The 13,495-nt window shown below is 41.5% G+C and overlaps 1 protein-coding gene across 2 annotated transcripts in view; it reads left to right on the top strand.

Annotated features, from left to right (window-relative positions):
• The first annotated feature begins 10,350 nt into the window (after positions 1-10,350).
• Positions 10,351-13,495, top strand: part of RHOH (ras homolog family member H) — a 54,685-nt gene continuing 51,540 nt past the window's right edge. Inside the window, exon 1 of one of the 2 annotated variants that reach the window (XM_023224468.2) lies at positions 10,351-10,679. The gene's annotated coding sequence lies outside the window, so the exon portion shown is untranslated. Of the gene's footprint in view, positions 10,680-12,329; positions 12,489-13,495 lie in introns of those variants that run through there. The other variant, XM_023224467.2, reaches the window with a different exon arrangement.

Here is a 13,495-nt window from a genome sequence, read left to right as displayed (position 1 = left end):
TTTATATTTTACAGCGGTAAAGTCCTTCTTTCTTTCTTTCTTTTTTTTTTTTTGAGACTGAATTTCACTTTTGTTGCCCAGGTTGGAGTGCAATGACATGATCTTGGCTCACCACAACCTCTGCCTCCTGGGTTCAAGCCATTCTCCTGCCTCAGCCTCCCGAGTAGCTGGGACTACAGGCATGCACCACCGCACCCGGCTAATTTTGTAATTTTAGTAGAGAGAGGGTTTCTCCATGCTGGTCAGGCAGGTCTAGAACTCCCGACCTCCGGTGATCCGCCTCCCTTGGCCTCCCAAAGTGTTAGTGAGCCATTGCGCCCGGCCTAGAGTGGTAAAGCCTTTCTAAGCAATTGCTGAAATTAAAAACTTGGGCATGGCAAAAGACACCATAAATAAAAGACAAATGACTGGGAGATAATGTATGTAACATATAGACAGATTATTAATATCTTTTATATACAAACAACTTTTCTAAACTGATATGACAATAATAAATCAATAGAAAAAATGGGCACAAGATAAAATATGCCATTTTAGAGGAGAAATACAAAAGACCAGTAAATATATGAAAAGATGTTGAATCTCAATAATAATTAATTAGCAAGGCACCACTTTTCAACTAAAAAACTAAAAAAATTTCTGACAAAAACTAAAAAGATTTCTAACATCTGGTGTTGTGATAATGCAGGCAGATAGTCACTCTCACACATCACTGCTGGACTTCCCTGGAGTGTATTTGGCAATATCTACTACAAAAAAAAAAAAAATCTACTCTGAAACCTGCAAAGTCACTTCCTGTCATTATTCCACAGGAATACTTAATTACTCATGCATAATTCATTCATGCACAATCAATTCAGTTCACAATTACAAAACGTGTTACATTGTTTTGTACAAGTAGCACTGTTGGTAATAGCAAAAAAGTGAAAGACATCAAGATAGGCTAAATTAATTATGGTACTTCCATACAAAGGACTATTATGTTGCTATTAAAGGATGAGGTTACTCTATTTTCCAGACTTGTTGTCCTTGCTATATTGATTGGTCAAAATAAAACAAAAATAAGTTGCAAAACAATACGTCTACCATGACCTTATCCTGGTATAAAGAAAAACTGTAGGCCAGGCACGGCGGTTCACACCTGTAATCCCAGCACTTTGGGAGGCTGAGGCGGGTGGATCACAAGGTCAGGAGTTCAAGACCAGCCTGGTCACATGGTGAAACCCCGTCTCTACTAAAAAACTACCAGCACACCCTGGTAGTCCCAACTACTCTGGAGGCTGAGGCAGGAGAATTGCTTGAACCCAGGTGGCGGAGGTTGCGGTGAGCTGAGATCATGCTACTGCACTCCAGCCTGTGCAACAGAGCAAGACTGTCTCCAAAAAAGAAAAAGGACAAAGAAGAGAGTACTTCCCATTAAAGACGCTCCTGGGATTGCCCGGAGGTTGCTTACACCCCATTAGTCAAGACTTAGCCACATGACTACATTCAGCTGAAAAGAAGATTGGAAAAAATAACCTTTGTTATTGGCTACAGTGCTCAGTTGAAAATTATGTACTGTTGCTAATGAAAGAGATTTTGGGGGATAGTCAGCAGTCTCTAACACGACTAACAATGTTTTACCTCGCACACAAGGAAAGGCTTTTCAGGCTGATACAAGAACATGCGCAGAGACAGGGAAATGTGTTCATGTGCCTCGAACAGGGCATGGGTGGAAGGTCGGGCTAGAAAGAGAGGTAGATGCCGTGTTGGGAAAGGCTTTGAGGGTTAGGCTGAGAAGTTTGCTTTTGTCCTGTAGGCAGTAGGGAGCCAAACAGATCCTTCTATTTGGTATAAATCCTTCCAGGGATTTAAACTAATTGCTTGTCTGAGTTCATTTTATTTATTTATTTTGAGACAGGGTCTCACTTTGTCACCCAGGCTGGAGTGCAGTGGCGGGAACGCAGCTCACTGCAGCCTCCACCTCCCAGGCTCAAGCGATCCTCCCACTTCAGTGGCCCAAGAAGCTGAGACTGCAGGTGCACGCCACCATGCCTGGCTAAATTTTGTGTGTATATATATATATATATACACACACATATATATATACACACGTTTCGCCATGTTGCCCAGGCTGGTCCATTATATATATATGTATAGAGAGACGGAGTCTTGCTCTGTTCCCAGGCTGGAGTGCAGTGGCCAGATCTCAGCTCAGTGAAATCCCAGGTTCAAGCGATTCTCCTGTCTCAGCCTCCAAAGTAGCTGGGATTACAGGCACCTGCCACCATGCCCAGCTAATTTTTGCATTTTTAGTAGAGATGGGGTTTCACCATATTGGCCAGGCTGGTCTTGAACTTCTGACCTCAGGTGATCTGCCCGCCTCAGCCTCCCAACATGCTGGGATGACAGGCATGAGCCACCACGCCTGGCCCCATTTTATATTTTTTAACATAAAAATTGTGTAAGTCTCAACATTTAGAAAGTAGAGGAATGTATAAAACCAACCATGTTACCCTAAGACAATTCCTGTTAGTGGTTTGGCTTTGTTTCCTCACAGTCTTTGGAAACACTGTTGTAGTCATAATGCACAGATACAATCCCAAGTCCTGTTTCTCTTTTTGCACATAAGCTCATATCATGAGCATCTCCTTATGTGGTCACCTGATCTTCCCAAATACTATTTTCAAATGACATGTATAACATGCCAGTAAAATAATCTACCAACCATTTCTATACAGTATTCTACATTTTTGGCCATTTAGGTTGGGTATTGGCTAAATTACTTTTTACATTTTGTAAGAGGTTGATAGCTTCAACGTCATAAGCTTTTTCTTATTTGTTACTATATCATTAGAAGACATTTGATTTCAAGTATTAGAGTAATGAAAACTGTGGCTTAGGTAAGACATTTATCTCACATAATAAAAAGTAAGAGGTGGTAAGTGAGTCAACAATGCCAGGCTTCTGCCGTGTCTCTCTGCAGTCTTTTGGGTTTCTTTGCTTGTCCTCAGGGCTGCTGCAGCCCTCAAGACATCTAATTTTCCCACGACTACACCCAAAGTACGTAAGAAAGACGGGTGCTCCTGCCCGTGTCTACTTTATCTAACTGGTGAGGAGCACCTCTCCCAGGAGCAAGCAAGACTTTCCCGAACATTTCATTGATGAGGACTGGGTCACACAGCCACTCATAGCTGCAGGGGAAGCTGAGAAGCAGGAATCAGAAGATTCTTTTTCAGTCTTAGACATTATGATTCATTCCCTGGAACAGAACATTTTGTCCATCTCAAAATAGAGGTTCTTTTAGCAAGGAAGAAGACCTGACTATCGGCAGGTAGTCATCTATGTTAAACGTGGGACTTACTGTGGAGGCAAAGAAAACCACAAAAATGATTTACAGATTAAGTTCTCGGAATCTGTCCTGTATTGCTGCATGGGCTAGAATGGAGAAACAGGCCCTCAAAATGCAGCACTGGACTTCACATTATTTTTTTTTTCTTTACAATGAAACTTCATCTGCCTTTTTTTAAATAAAAAATTCCCAGCGAATCAAAAAACTGAAGTGAAACCAAATACATTAGAGAATCACTGAAGAGAATAAACGATATGAGTATAGCTCTTCATTAAAAATAGATTGTAATGTTTATTTTTCTGATTATAGAGTTAATCCTTACTGATCACTAAAAATCTGCAGAGTACAAAAAATTAAAGAAAAAAGTGAAAAAATTATCTCCAATTTTACCATTCAGAAACAGTCACTATTACTATTGGGTCTAATTATTTGTTGCCTTTCAGATGTATGAAAAATTTTTTTTCATATTAAATTGGGATTTGGGCTGGGCATGGTGGCTGATGCCTATAATCCTAGCACTTTGGGAGGCCAAGGTGGGTGGATCATCTGAGGTCAGGAGTTTGAGACCAGCCTGGCCAACATGGAGAAACCCCATCTCTACAAAAAACACAAAAATTATCTGGACATGGTGGTGCAGGCTTGTAATTCCAGCTACTCGGGAGGCTGAGGCATAAGAGTCACTTGAACCTGGGAGGCAGAGGTTGCAGTGAGCTGAGATTGTGCCACTGCACTCCAGCCTGGGCAACAGAGCGAGACTCTGTCTCAAATAAATAAACAAATAAAATAAAAAATAAATTGGGATTTTACTGTATAGATAGTTTAATTTTGTAGCTTACTCTTTATAATAGCAAATCTGTGTCCCTTTAAAAATAACAGTTTTTCTCTATTTTCTGCATGTCTATCTTCCATTCGACGTGTACCTCTTGTTGTACTATAATGAGTTATTTTGAAAAGTAATTTGTCTTCTGGAAGGGGAAATGCTGTAGATGTAAATTGATCCAGGGAGTCCCCTTACTCATTGGCTGTGTAGCCTTATGTAAGTTGATTAACCTTTCTGAGCTTCAGTTTTCTCATTTATAAAGTAAAGATGTTGGTAATAATAGTAATAGTTGTTTTTGCTGTTTTACGGTTTTCTTGTGATAAATGATAATATAAAAGGATATTGTAAATTGAATTTGAAAGACAAAAATTTTCCTTTCAAAGTATTTTTAGAAATCTCATTATTTTATATTTAGAAGATTAATTTAAAAGACAGGAATTAGAGAACAAAAACAATTTTATTTTCTATTTTGAATAATAAACACCATGGAGATAAGTTTGCTCAAAATTGTAAAACTTGTTTTGTTTTTGGTAAACATTTGATAACTTAAATTTATTATTTGGAAAAAAACATTTTAATAGAAATTTTGCTTTTTAAAAGGTTTCTGTGGTTTAAAAAAAGCAAAAACATTTGTTTATGACTAATCTTGAAATTTTATGTATAATTTAAAATGTCATTTAAGCAGGAAGGTACTCATTTAGGAGAAATTACAAAAATACTTCCTTTTCTTTTAAATGATTAAAAAAATGCACAGCTACAATAATTTAGGTAATAATAATAATAAGGAGAAAGCAGCAGGCTTAGTTTGAAACCAGACCTTGCAATCCTTGACTGCACTTGTCACAAACATGTTTTCCTCTAATGAGCCTCAAGCATTTCCCACTACCTCTTTCTTTTTGAGCACAGACACTGAATTAATTTCCCGGAAACCTCACTTTTTTATTTCTGAGTACTCCTTTATCTTCCCATGAGAAGAGAATGCTACTAAGATAGCCCAGGATGTGTTTCCCAGATATCATTTCCATTCAAAGGGAAAGTTAAGACAGCGCTTCTAAGAGGTTTAATGCAAAAGCCTCCAGAATGCCTTGTTTTTGGAGTCTGTTTGGAAGTTTGAAGTGGGTTGGAATCCTCTAAACATGACCCTGTGTGAGCTGAGTAATGAGGAAGATGACTTTGCTATGCTCAGCTGTGGTTCAGTGATTCTCCACTGAGAATCAGCTGCTATAAAAATCACTGGTTATTATGTAAAACGTACTGTGACCGAAGCAATGACAAGGGTTTATAGAGAAAACTTAGGTAGACTTGCTCAATGAAGTTAAGAAAAATAAAAAAAAGAGCAGCAACTTTTCATCTGGTTCATATAAATGATAGATGCTCATTACAGAAAATTGGGAAATATGTGGCTAGCCGGCATGGCTCATGCCTGAAATGCTCGATCGGTGCTGCTCACCTCCTGCTGTGTGGCCCAGTTCCTAACAGGCCACGAATGGGTACCGGTCTGCAGCCCCAGGATTAGGGACCCCTGACCTAGCGATTGCCTCTATAAACATTTGCATGTGTGTATACAACAAGTTGAATCCAAATTAGTTTTGTAACCTGCTTTTTTCACTTAATACTATATTGTGAGCATGTTCCCATGTCATTAAAGATTTTTTGATTTGCAGTGAGCTGATATTGTCTGCTTCCTAGGACTGAGCCACCAGGAGCAAAGGAAGGAAACATGGCCTTCAAGAAGAACCTGGTTGACTCTGGTGCCCATACTTGTCTCTCTTTCATTGAGCCCATGATTATATTACCTGATAAGCCATGCCAACTGGTGTCAAGTCTCATCTGAATAACATATTTTGTTGTTGTCATTGTTACTGTTTTTTATCTATGGGTCTAATTGCAATTTATAAATAAGTATGTATTTTCACACAGATATTTTAAATTTTAGCTGGTTCTTTTCATGATAATTGCATCAGTAATAAAGTGAATGAAATTCACAATTTTACTTAACTGACTCAACATTTATCATTTATCTTGAGCAGGGAATACTTCCAAGACAAGAAATTCATTGGTGAGGAAGGAGGGATATACTAATCTGAATCTGGCTTCCCAAAGCTTTAGCCAAATTATTCCTGATTTGCCAACAGGTCAAATATAAAATTTCTCTTGAAGTAAAGAAAACTTAAGGAGTGTTCTATGTTCTGGTGAGCTGATTTTCTCAACTATTTTTAATACTGTAAATGGAATCTTTAAAAACAAACAAACAAAATGTACATTCATTCAAAGCCAAAAATCTGTACACATTCTGGACATTTGTGCAAAAAAAATGTAAAAGGCTACATGGAATTAAAATGACACTGGTCATTTACTTTCTAACTCAGGACATACCCTGACTTCCTTGTGTTGGTTATATGTCACTATAAGATGCAGTTATTTATTTATTTTTAATTTTTTTCTATTTTTTTGTAGAGATGGGGTCTTGCTATGTTGCCCAGGCTGGTCTCAAACTCCTGGTCTCAAGTGATCCTCCCATCTTCGCCTCCCAAAGCACTAGGATTACAAGTGTGAGCCACTGTGCCCAGGCTAAGATGCATTTTACTCACTTAAGAGAACTAAACTGTTCAGATTATGAATTGACAAGTCGTATCAATTCTAGTTTTAAGTGACTTTCAGAAGACAATCACACACTTCATCTACAAATCAGCATATGTCTGTAACATCTTCCACAACTCAGGAGGGCAGATGAAAGCCATTCTCACACATGTCATTCACATTATCAGCAGAAACTGTGCGGTGGTGGGTGGCATTCCTTTTGTTTAGTTGTACGATAGCGATAGCTAATTAAAATGGCATTTAAAAATGAATGCCTAAAACTTGTGCTAACCCAGGAAAATACAGGCATCTTAGGAATAAGAAGACAAAAAGAGACGAAGAACTATTCTTTAAAAGTGCAAGGAACAGAGAGAGGGCAAGGGAAAATGTTTCTTCTGGAGTGGGGAGGAAACACAAAACAACAACAAAAGAAAATGTTTCTTCTTTTTTGGATGAGAATAACAGTAGCCTTTGAAATTTAAAACTGATCTTTGTCAATGAGTCATTTGGAATTCAGGATCAGGCAAACTAGCTTGAGAGGCTGGGGTACTCACCTAGTGGAGAGACCTAACAAGTAATATTTAAATAATGTAGCTGCAGCCTGAAGTCAAGGATACCAAAGATATTGGCAAAAGTCAACTGGCTGCCATCATAAAGGTGTGCAAAGGTCAACTATGGAATCAGGCTGTGCTGTTTATTGCCCCTGTGGCCCCGAGCAAGATACTTAATCTTTCTGTGCCTCAGTTTCCTCCTTTACAAATGGAGATAACAGTGGTACCTACCTCATAATTATTGGGATGATTAAGTGGGAAAATGCATATAAAATGCTTAACTGGGCCGGATGCAGTGGCTCACGCCTGCAATGCCAGCACTCTGAGAGGCTGAGGCAGGCGGATCCCTTGAGCCCATGAGTTTCCAACCATTCTGGGCAACATAGCGAAACCGGACTCTACAAAAAGTACAAAAATTAACTGGGCGGGGTGGTGTGTGCCTGTGGTCCCAGCTACTCAGGAGGCTGAGGTTGGGGGGATCACCAGAGCCTGGGAGGCTCAGATTGCAGTGAGCTGAGATCTGCCTGGGTGACAGAGTGAGACTCTGTCTCAGAAAAAAAAAAAAAAAAAGTGCTTAACTGACTAATCTAATGTAGTGCCTAATAAATAGTAAGCCAGTGTGACCATTATTATGAAATTATCAGTATGCTCTGATTACAAAGATCAAGGGAGGCTGGGTGCAGTGGCTCACGCCTGTAATCCCAGCACTTTTGGAGGCTGAGGCGGGTGGATCACCTGAGGTCAGGAGTTTGAGACCAGCCTGGCCAATATGGCAAAACCCTGTCTCTACTAAAAATACAAAAAATTAGCTGGGCATGGTGGTGTGTGCCTGTTATTCCAGCTACTCAGGAGGCTGAGGCAAGAGAATCGCTTGAACCTGGGAGGCGAAGGTTGCAGTGAGCCAAGATCGCGCCACTGCACTCCAGCCTGGTGCCAGAGCAGGACTGTCCCCCCTCCAAAAAAAAAAACAAAAAACCAACCCATCAAGGGAGCAGAGAATAACAAGCTGAAGAAGAAAGCAGCATGGTGGTGCTACGTTTTGAAAAATCTCCTACAACCCTGGAATTTTCCACTAGGTATTTGGCTATGGTTATAGTTCTCTCTCCATGGCAGTCTGTAATGGAAAAGACTTTCAAGGATTCAGAGAAGAGACTCAGAAAGGACTCAGAAAGGTGGAGGACTGAGCAGTTAAGTGGAGGAATGGGGCTGAGAGATGAGCACCAACTTGCCCCGGGGTAAAGCTGCGTGGTCAGCTTCTCCCGCTGGCAGGTATGGATAGAACAGGCAGCGGACTGTGCTTCAGCAAGGAGGAGCCGGGACTTGGTGATACCTGACGATCATTAAACCTACGAATTTATGCCAATGTTAAAGACCATTGAACATTATGGTGGGGAGTGCTGGCTCACACCTGTAATCCCAGCACTTTGGGAGGGCAAGCGGGGTGGATCACCTGAGGTCAGGAGTTCCAGACTAGCCTGGCCAACAGGGTGAAACCCTGTCTCTATTAAAAATATAAAAATTAGCCTGGCGTGGTGGTGGGCTCCTGTAATCCCAGCTACTCAGGAGGCTGAGGCAGGAGTTTTGCTTGAATCCGGGAGGTGGGGGTTGCAGTGAGCTGAGATGGCACCACTGCACTCCAGCCTGGGCAACAGAGCAAAAACTCCATCTCAAAACAACATAAGTAGGCCAGGCGTGGTGGCTCATGCCTGTGATCCCAGCACTTTGGGAGGCCGAGGAGGGCAGATCACCTAAGATCAGGAGTTTGTTTAAGACCAGTTTGGCCAACATGGTGAAACCCCATCTCTACTAAAAATATAAAAATTAGCTGGGTGTGGTGGTGGGCCCCTGTAATCCCAGCTACTTAGGAGGCTGAGGCAGGAGAATCGCTTGAACCCGGGAGGTGGAGGTTGTACTGAGCTGAGATTGTGCCACTGCACTCCAGCCTGGGCAACGGGGAGAGTCTGTCTCAAACACACACACACACACATACACACACACACACACACACACACAATAGGCCATTGAACATTAAAATGGCTTTTGGATATTTTTTAAAAGACTAAATTTTTCATCTTTCTGTCAAGGACTTTCCTGACCATCCTTTTTAAATATGCACCCTCCAAGTTTTCAAGCCCCCTTCCTTACTTTGTTTTTCTTCTTAGTAATTAGCTCCCTGTAACATATTCTACTACTAGAGTTTCATGTTCATTGCTTGTCTTCCTAGTATGTAGATATAAACTCCGTCGAGCAGGCTGTTTTTGTTCTTGTTGTTCGCTGCTATCTCCCTAGCACCTAGCCCAGTGCTCAATCAGGATTATAGCAAGTGTTCAGTAAATGTTTGTTGAATGAAAGGAAAAATTCTCATTTAGCTTAGGGCATTTGTAGTGGGGCAACCAGATGGCTTCAGGAGGCACCTCTGAAGATTCTGCGTTGCTCAGATTATGCATAAGGAATAAAATATCGTTAACAATTTGGTTTTAAATTGTCTGTATCCTTTTAACTCATCACGACAATAAACACATGACATTAGAATCCTGTGAGTGATGTGTGAGCCTCTATGGCTTTATTCCACATGAATTTGGGCCCTGCCAAAGCTTTCCAAATTTTGCAATTCAACAGTTGTTATTTAAAGAGGGGGTAGGGATGGAGGGGGAAAAACTCCAGAAAGCAAACGTCCAAAACAGGAGTGGCTAATAACAGCCACTATGTATTAAGTATTTACTGTATTCCAAGCACTAGTCGGCTTTTTTTTTTTTTTTTTAAATAAAACTCTTCCAAGTTAGATATTATACCTGTTTTGCAGATGGGCAGATCAGGGCCTCATCTTTAGTAATAAGTGGAGCCAGGATTCGCATCTTGTTTTGTCTGAATCCAAATTTGTATTTCTCCAAAATTTCAGATTGCCTTTCAGTGTAAGCTTCAACCTGTTCCCTACAGAACAGAGAGGAGATCCGTTATTTTGAAAAGATGGCAAGTTAACACTCGGTCTGCCCTGCCTCACAACTGAAATGTTTGCAGCGCCCGCTGTGAGCAGATGTGCTGGGTTGCAGTTACCCTGTGATGTTTGTGCTCAAACTGAAGATCCCTATCAATGCAACGAGTAAGACATGAGTTTGAGAAGAAGCAGTGATGACCTTCTTCTTCACTCCTCCCGCTGATGAATTTTCTACATCACTGTGCGTGTCCTGTGCTTTGCAGTCATTCCCTAGGAACTCGGGCACTTGACCCAAAGATACTGCTCTTACTAACACTACATTTTAAACTCCTCCTCTGGACTCACTCCGAGAGCCTGCAGCACAATCTTTAAAAACTGTGTCAATGATGGCAAAATCTTTTTCCTTTTAGAGTGGATTTGATTTTAGGAGATAGCCATTCGGAGCTACATCCAGTGAATAAGGTGGGTTAAAAAGCCAGGTACTATTTTGAGTCAAAAACAAGTTGTGAACGGAATGCAGAGATACTGGTTTTGTTTCGTAGTTTATTAAGCTGTCTCTCAAGGATATTGTAAAAAGGGTCTAAATGCACTTTGACTAATGTCTGCGATGTTGCAAAAGTGCATCAACGATTGAGGGACTGCTTTGAAGGGAAACGGTCATTTGACTACATTTGCTCTGCTCTGACAGGCTTTTTTAAAAAAAGGTGTATCGTAACTTTAGAGCCACAGCTTGAATTATCACTTTGGATGCTATCATCTTCCACAACAAGACCCTGTCTTCTTATGAATTACGGCTCTGCAATAAAAAGAACCAGGATGTGAATGTTTGCTAGATCAACACAGTTATCCAGGGCAAACAAACCAGAATAAACACAGCAGTTGAGAATCCTGAGAACCGAATATTCACTGAAACAAAAAGCAATATGTTATGATACATTAACATATTTAAAGAGAAAATAAATGATGAGAATAACAGCAGGGGAAATGATGTTTTTATGGTTATGGCAATAAGAGGGAAGCTAGAAGATGTTTCAAATGCTATTATCTGGTTAGGCAGGGTGTTTTTTTTTTTTTTTTTCAATGAATTCAAATGCATAAAGAGGAAATCACCCATGAGATTTCTAGCCTGTGGCATTTTGAAGCTATTTCAATATTCTGAATTTAGAAAGTATTTTATATCAATGGATTTTTACACTAAAAGTTACATCAGAATTAAGATCATTCTCTTAACCTTTTGTAGTGTCCATCATGAAATCTCTCAATCAGAAAGAAAGGATATTTTGTTTTAATACAGTTGTTCATCATCCAGTGGGAAGCTGGGTGAGAATAATTGCAATATGACTAATGGCCTGGGTTTGAAATTCAGAGCCTTCAGACAAGGTTTTAGTACATATTACCTATCTTCACAACTCACTGAAATGTTTTATTAGGTGGCATAAATGAGGGTCTGTGTAAACATTAAAAGCTACCCACTGAATCTAAATCATTTCAATTAATATGCTAATAGTAAGGGGGAGGGAAAGGCATCTTACTAACCCAGCATTTAAATAATTTAGTAGATGAATCACGTCTCAAGGTTTCTAAGATTTACTATTCATACAATTACAATTGTCATTAAGAGTTTTCGCTGGTGTAAGTGGCATAACAGCTTTGCAATGAGCAAACATAGGGCTTATGCATGCATTCAGGGTCCACAGGTAGTTGTCATATTATTTTAAAAACCTCAGTAAAAGAGGTCTTTGTTCACAGGAGACTATTAAAGTAAAAGGAAGCTGTTCTTTTCCATATTAGAGAACATTTCTGATGCAGGTGGTTTTGAGAAAGTAAGTCTTTGCTTTTTCACCTTGACCTGACTGGGACCATTTGCACAGGGAATCCCGGAGGGGGTATGTTTAGGGCCAAGAAAATGGGCCTTGGGCCTCGGGGCTCTGGCTGCTCCTCCTTGCCCGCACTGATTCAGTTCTCTCTGTGGGGAGGCAGTGGGAGTGACAGCCAGGACAGATGAATGGGGTGAATCTTGGTTCTGGTTTTCGTAGGCCATAGGGTCTTAAGCAAATCATTTAACCCGTTGAAGTCTCTGTTTCCTTGGCTGTTAAAATAGGGTTTAAAGTGTTTACCGTAAAGGGCAGCTGTGAGGCTGTGAGATGGGAGAATCAATCTACTGGTCAGAAAGCGGTTGTTGAATGACTGTTCGGTGCCTGGGATTTCTGAGTGAGCAAGGCTGGACCCCGAGCCCTGGGACCTCTGAAGTGAACACCACAGGGCCATTTGGTGAGTGCTCCGGCCGTGTTAACACAACGTGCTGTGGATCCCCTGGGAGGGCACCTCACTGGGCTTGCAGGGGAGGTGGGTGGTGGCCACAGATGGCTTCCTGGAAGATGGCTCCGAGGGGGCCTCCGATTCCCAGTTAGGGACTGTGGACCCATGGTTTCCTTCCTCCTGCCACTCTGAAGTCCCCAGGATTTCCCCCTACCCCATCCCAAGGACCGACCACACAGCATCAGAAGGCACACGCTGTGGGGCTCGGGTGTGTGTGTGTCTCTGAATGTGTGCATGCATTTTCAACGTTTGCTTCCTCCTCTCACCACTACCCCTGTCGGTTAAAAGTCTGTGAAAAGAATGAGAACAAGAGAGAGAGAGAGGAGAGGAGGGGCGGGGTGGGGGAGGAGGGGAGTGGGGGGAGAGAGAGATACCAAAAAGCCATTTTCAAGAAAGGAAGAAAATTAGATGGCGACCCCTGTCCCCTCTGTCTAAGAAAATCCTCTCTGAGATTAGACTATGTGAAGATTAGAGGCGTGTAAGTCAGGAGTAGGAGGAAGCCCAATGCCGGACTGTACCAGATCATCGAAAACTGGCAATTCCAGGCACAGAAGCCAGTTCTTCAGAAGCAGAAAGGTGGTCAGCCATGGGGTGAAAGGGACAGGGGTCTCGCAGCCAGGCATGACAGTGCCCTTCCCAGTCCCTTCCAGGATGGGGTGGGAGTGCTTGTGCTTGAGGACACACCCAGTCCATCCTGACTCTGGAGTATGTCTTCACTTTTGTGCAGAAAATGGTATAAGGCCTGAGGCCTGGAGCTCATGATAAATCATGCTGGTGGCATGTCTAGCTTTGCTTCCCAAAGGGCAGAGCCTCACCTCCCTTTCTACTTAGGAGATGGAGGGGGTCTGTCCGTACAGGAAGCTGTCCTTATGTGACTCCTCTGCTTTCTGAAGGGGAGACAGTGTCCCCCTTAAAGGACACTGGATCTCTTGTTGGAGGGGCAATTTGAACTCTTTGCC

Source organism: Piliocolobus tephrosceles, chromosome 3 (genome assembly GCF_002776525.5).
Source record: "Piliocolobus tephrosceles isolate RC106 chromosome 3, ASM277652v3, whole genome shotgun sequence".
NCBI classification, from domain to species: Eukaryota; Metazoa; Chordata; class Mammalia; order Primates; family Cercopithecidae; genus Piliocolobus; species Piliocolobus tephrosceles.
This window is presented reverse-complemented; position numbering and strand designations above follow the sequence as displayed.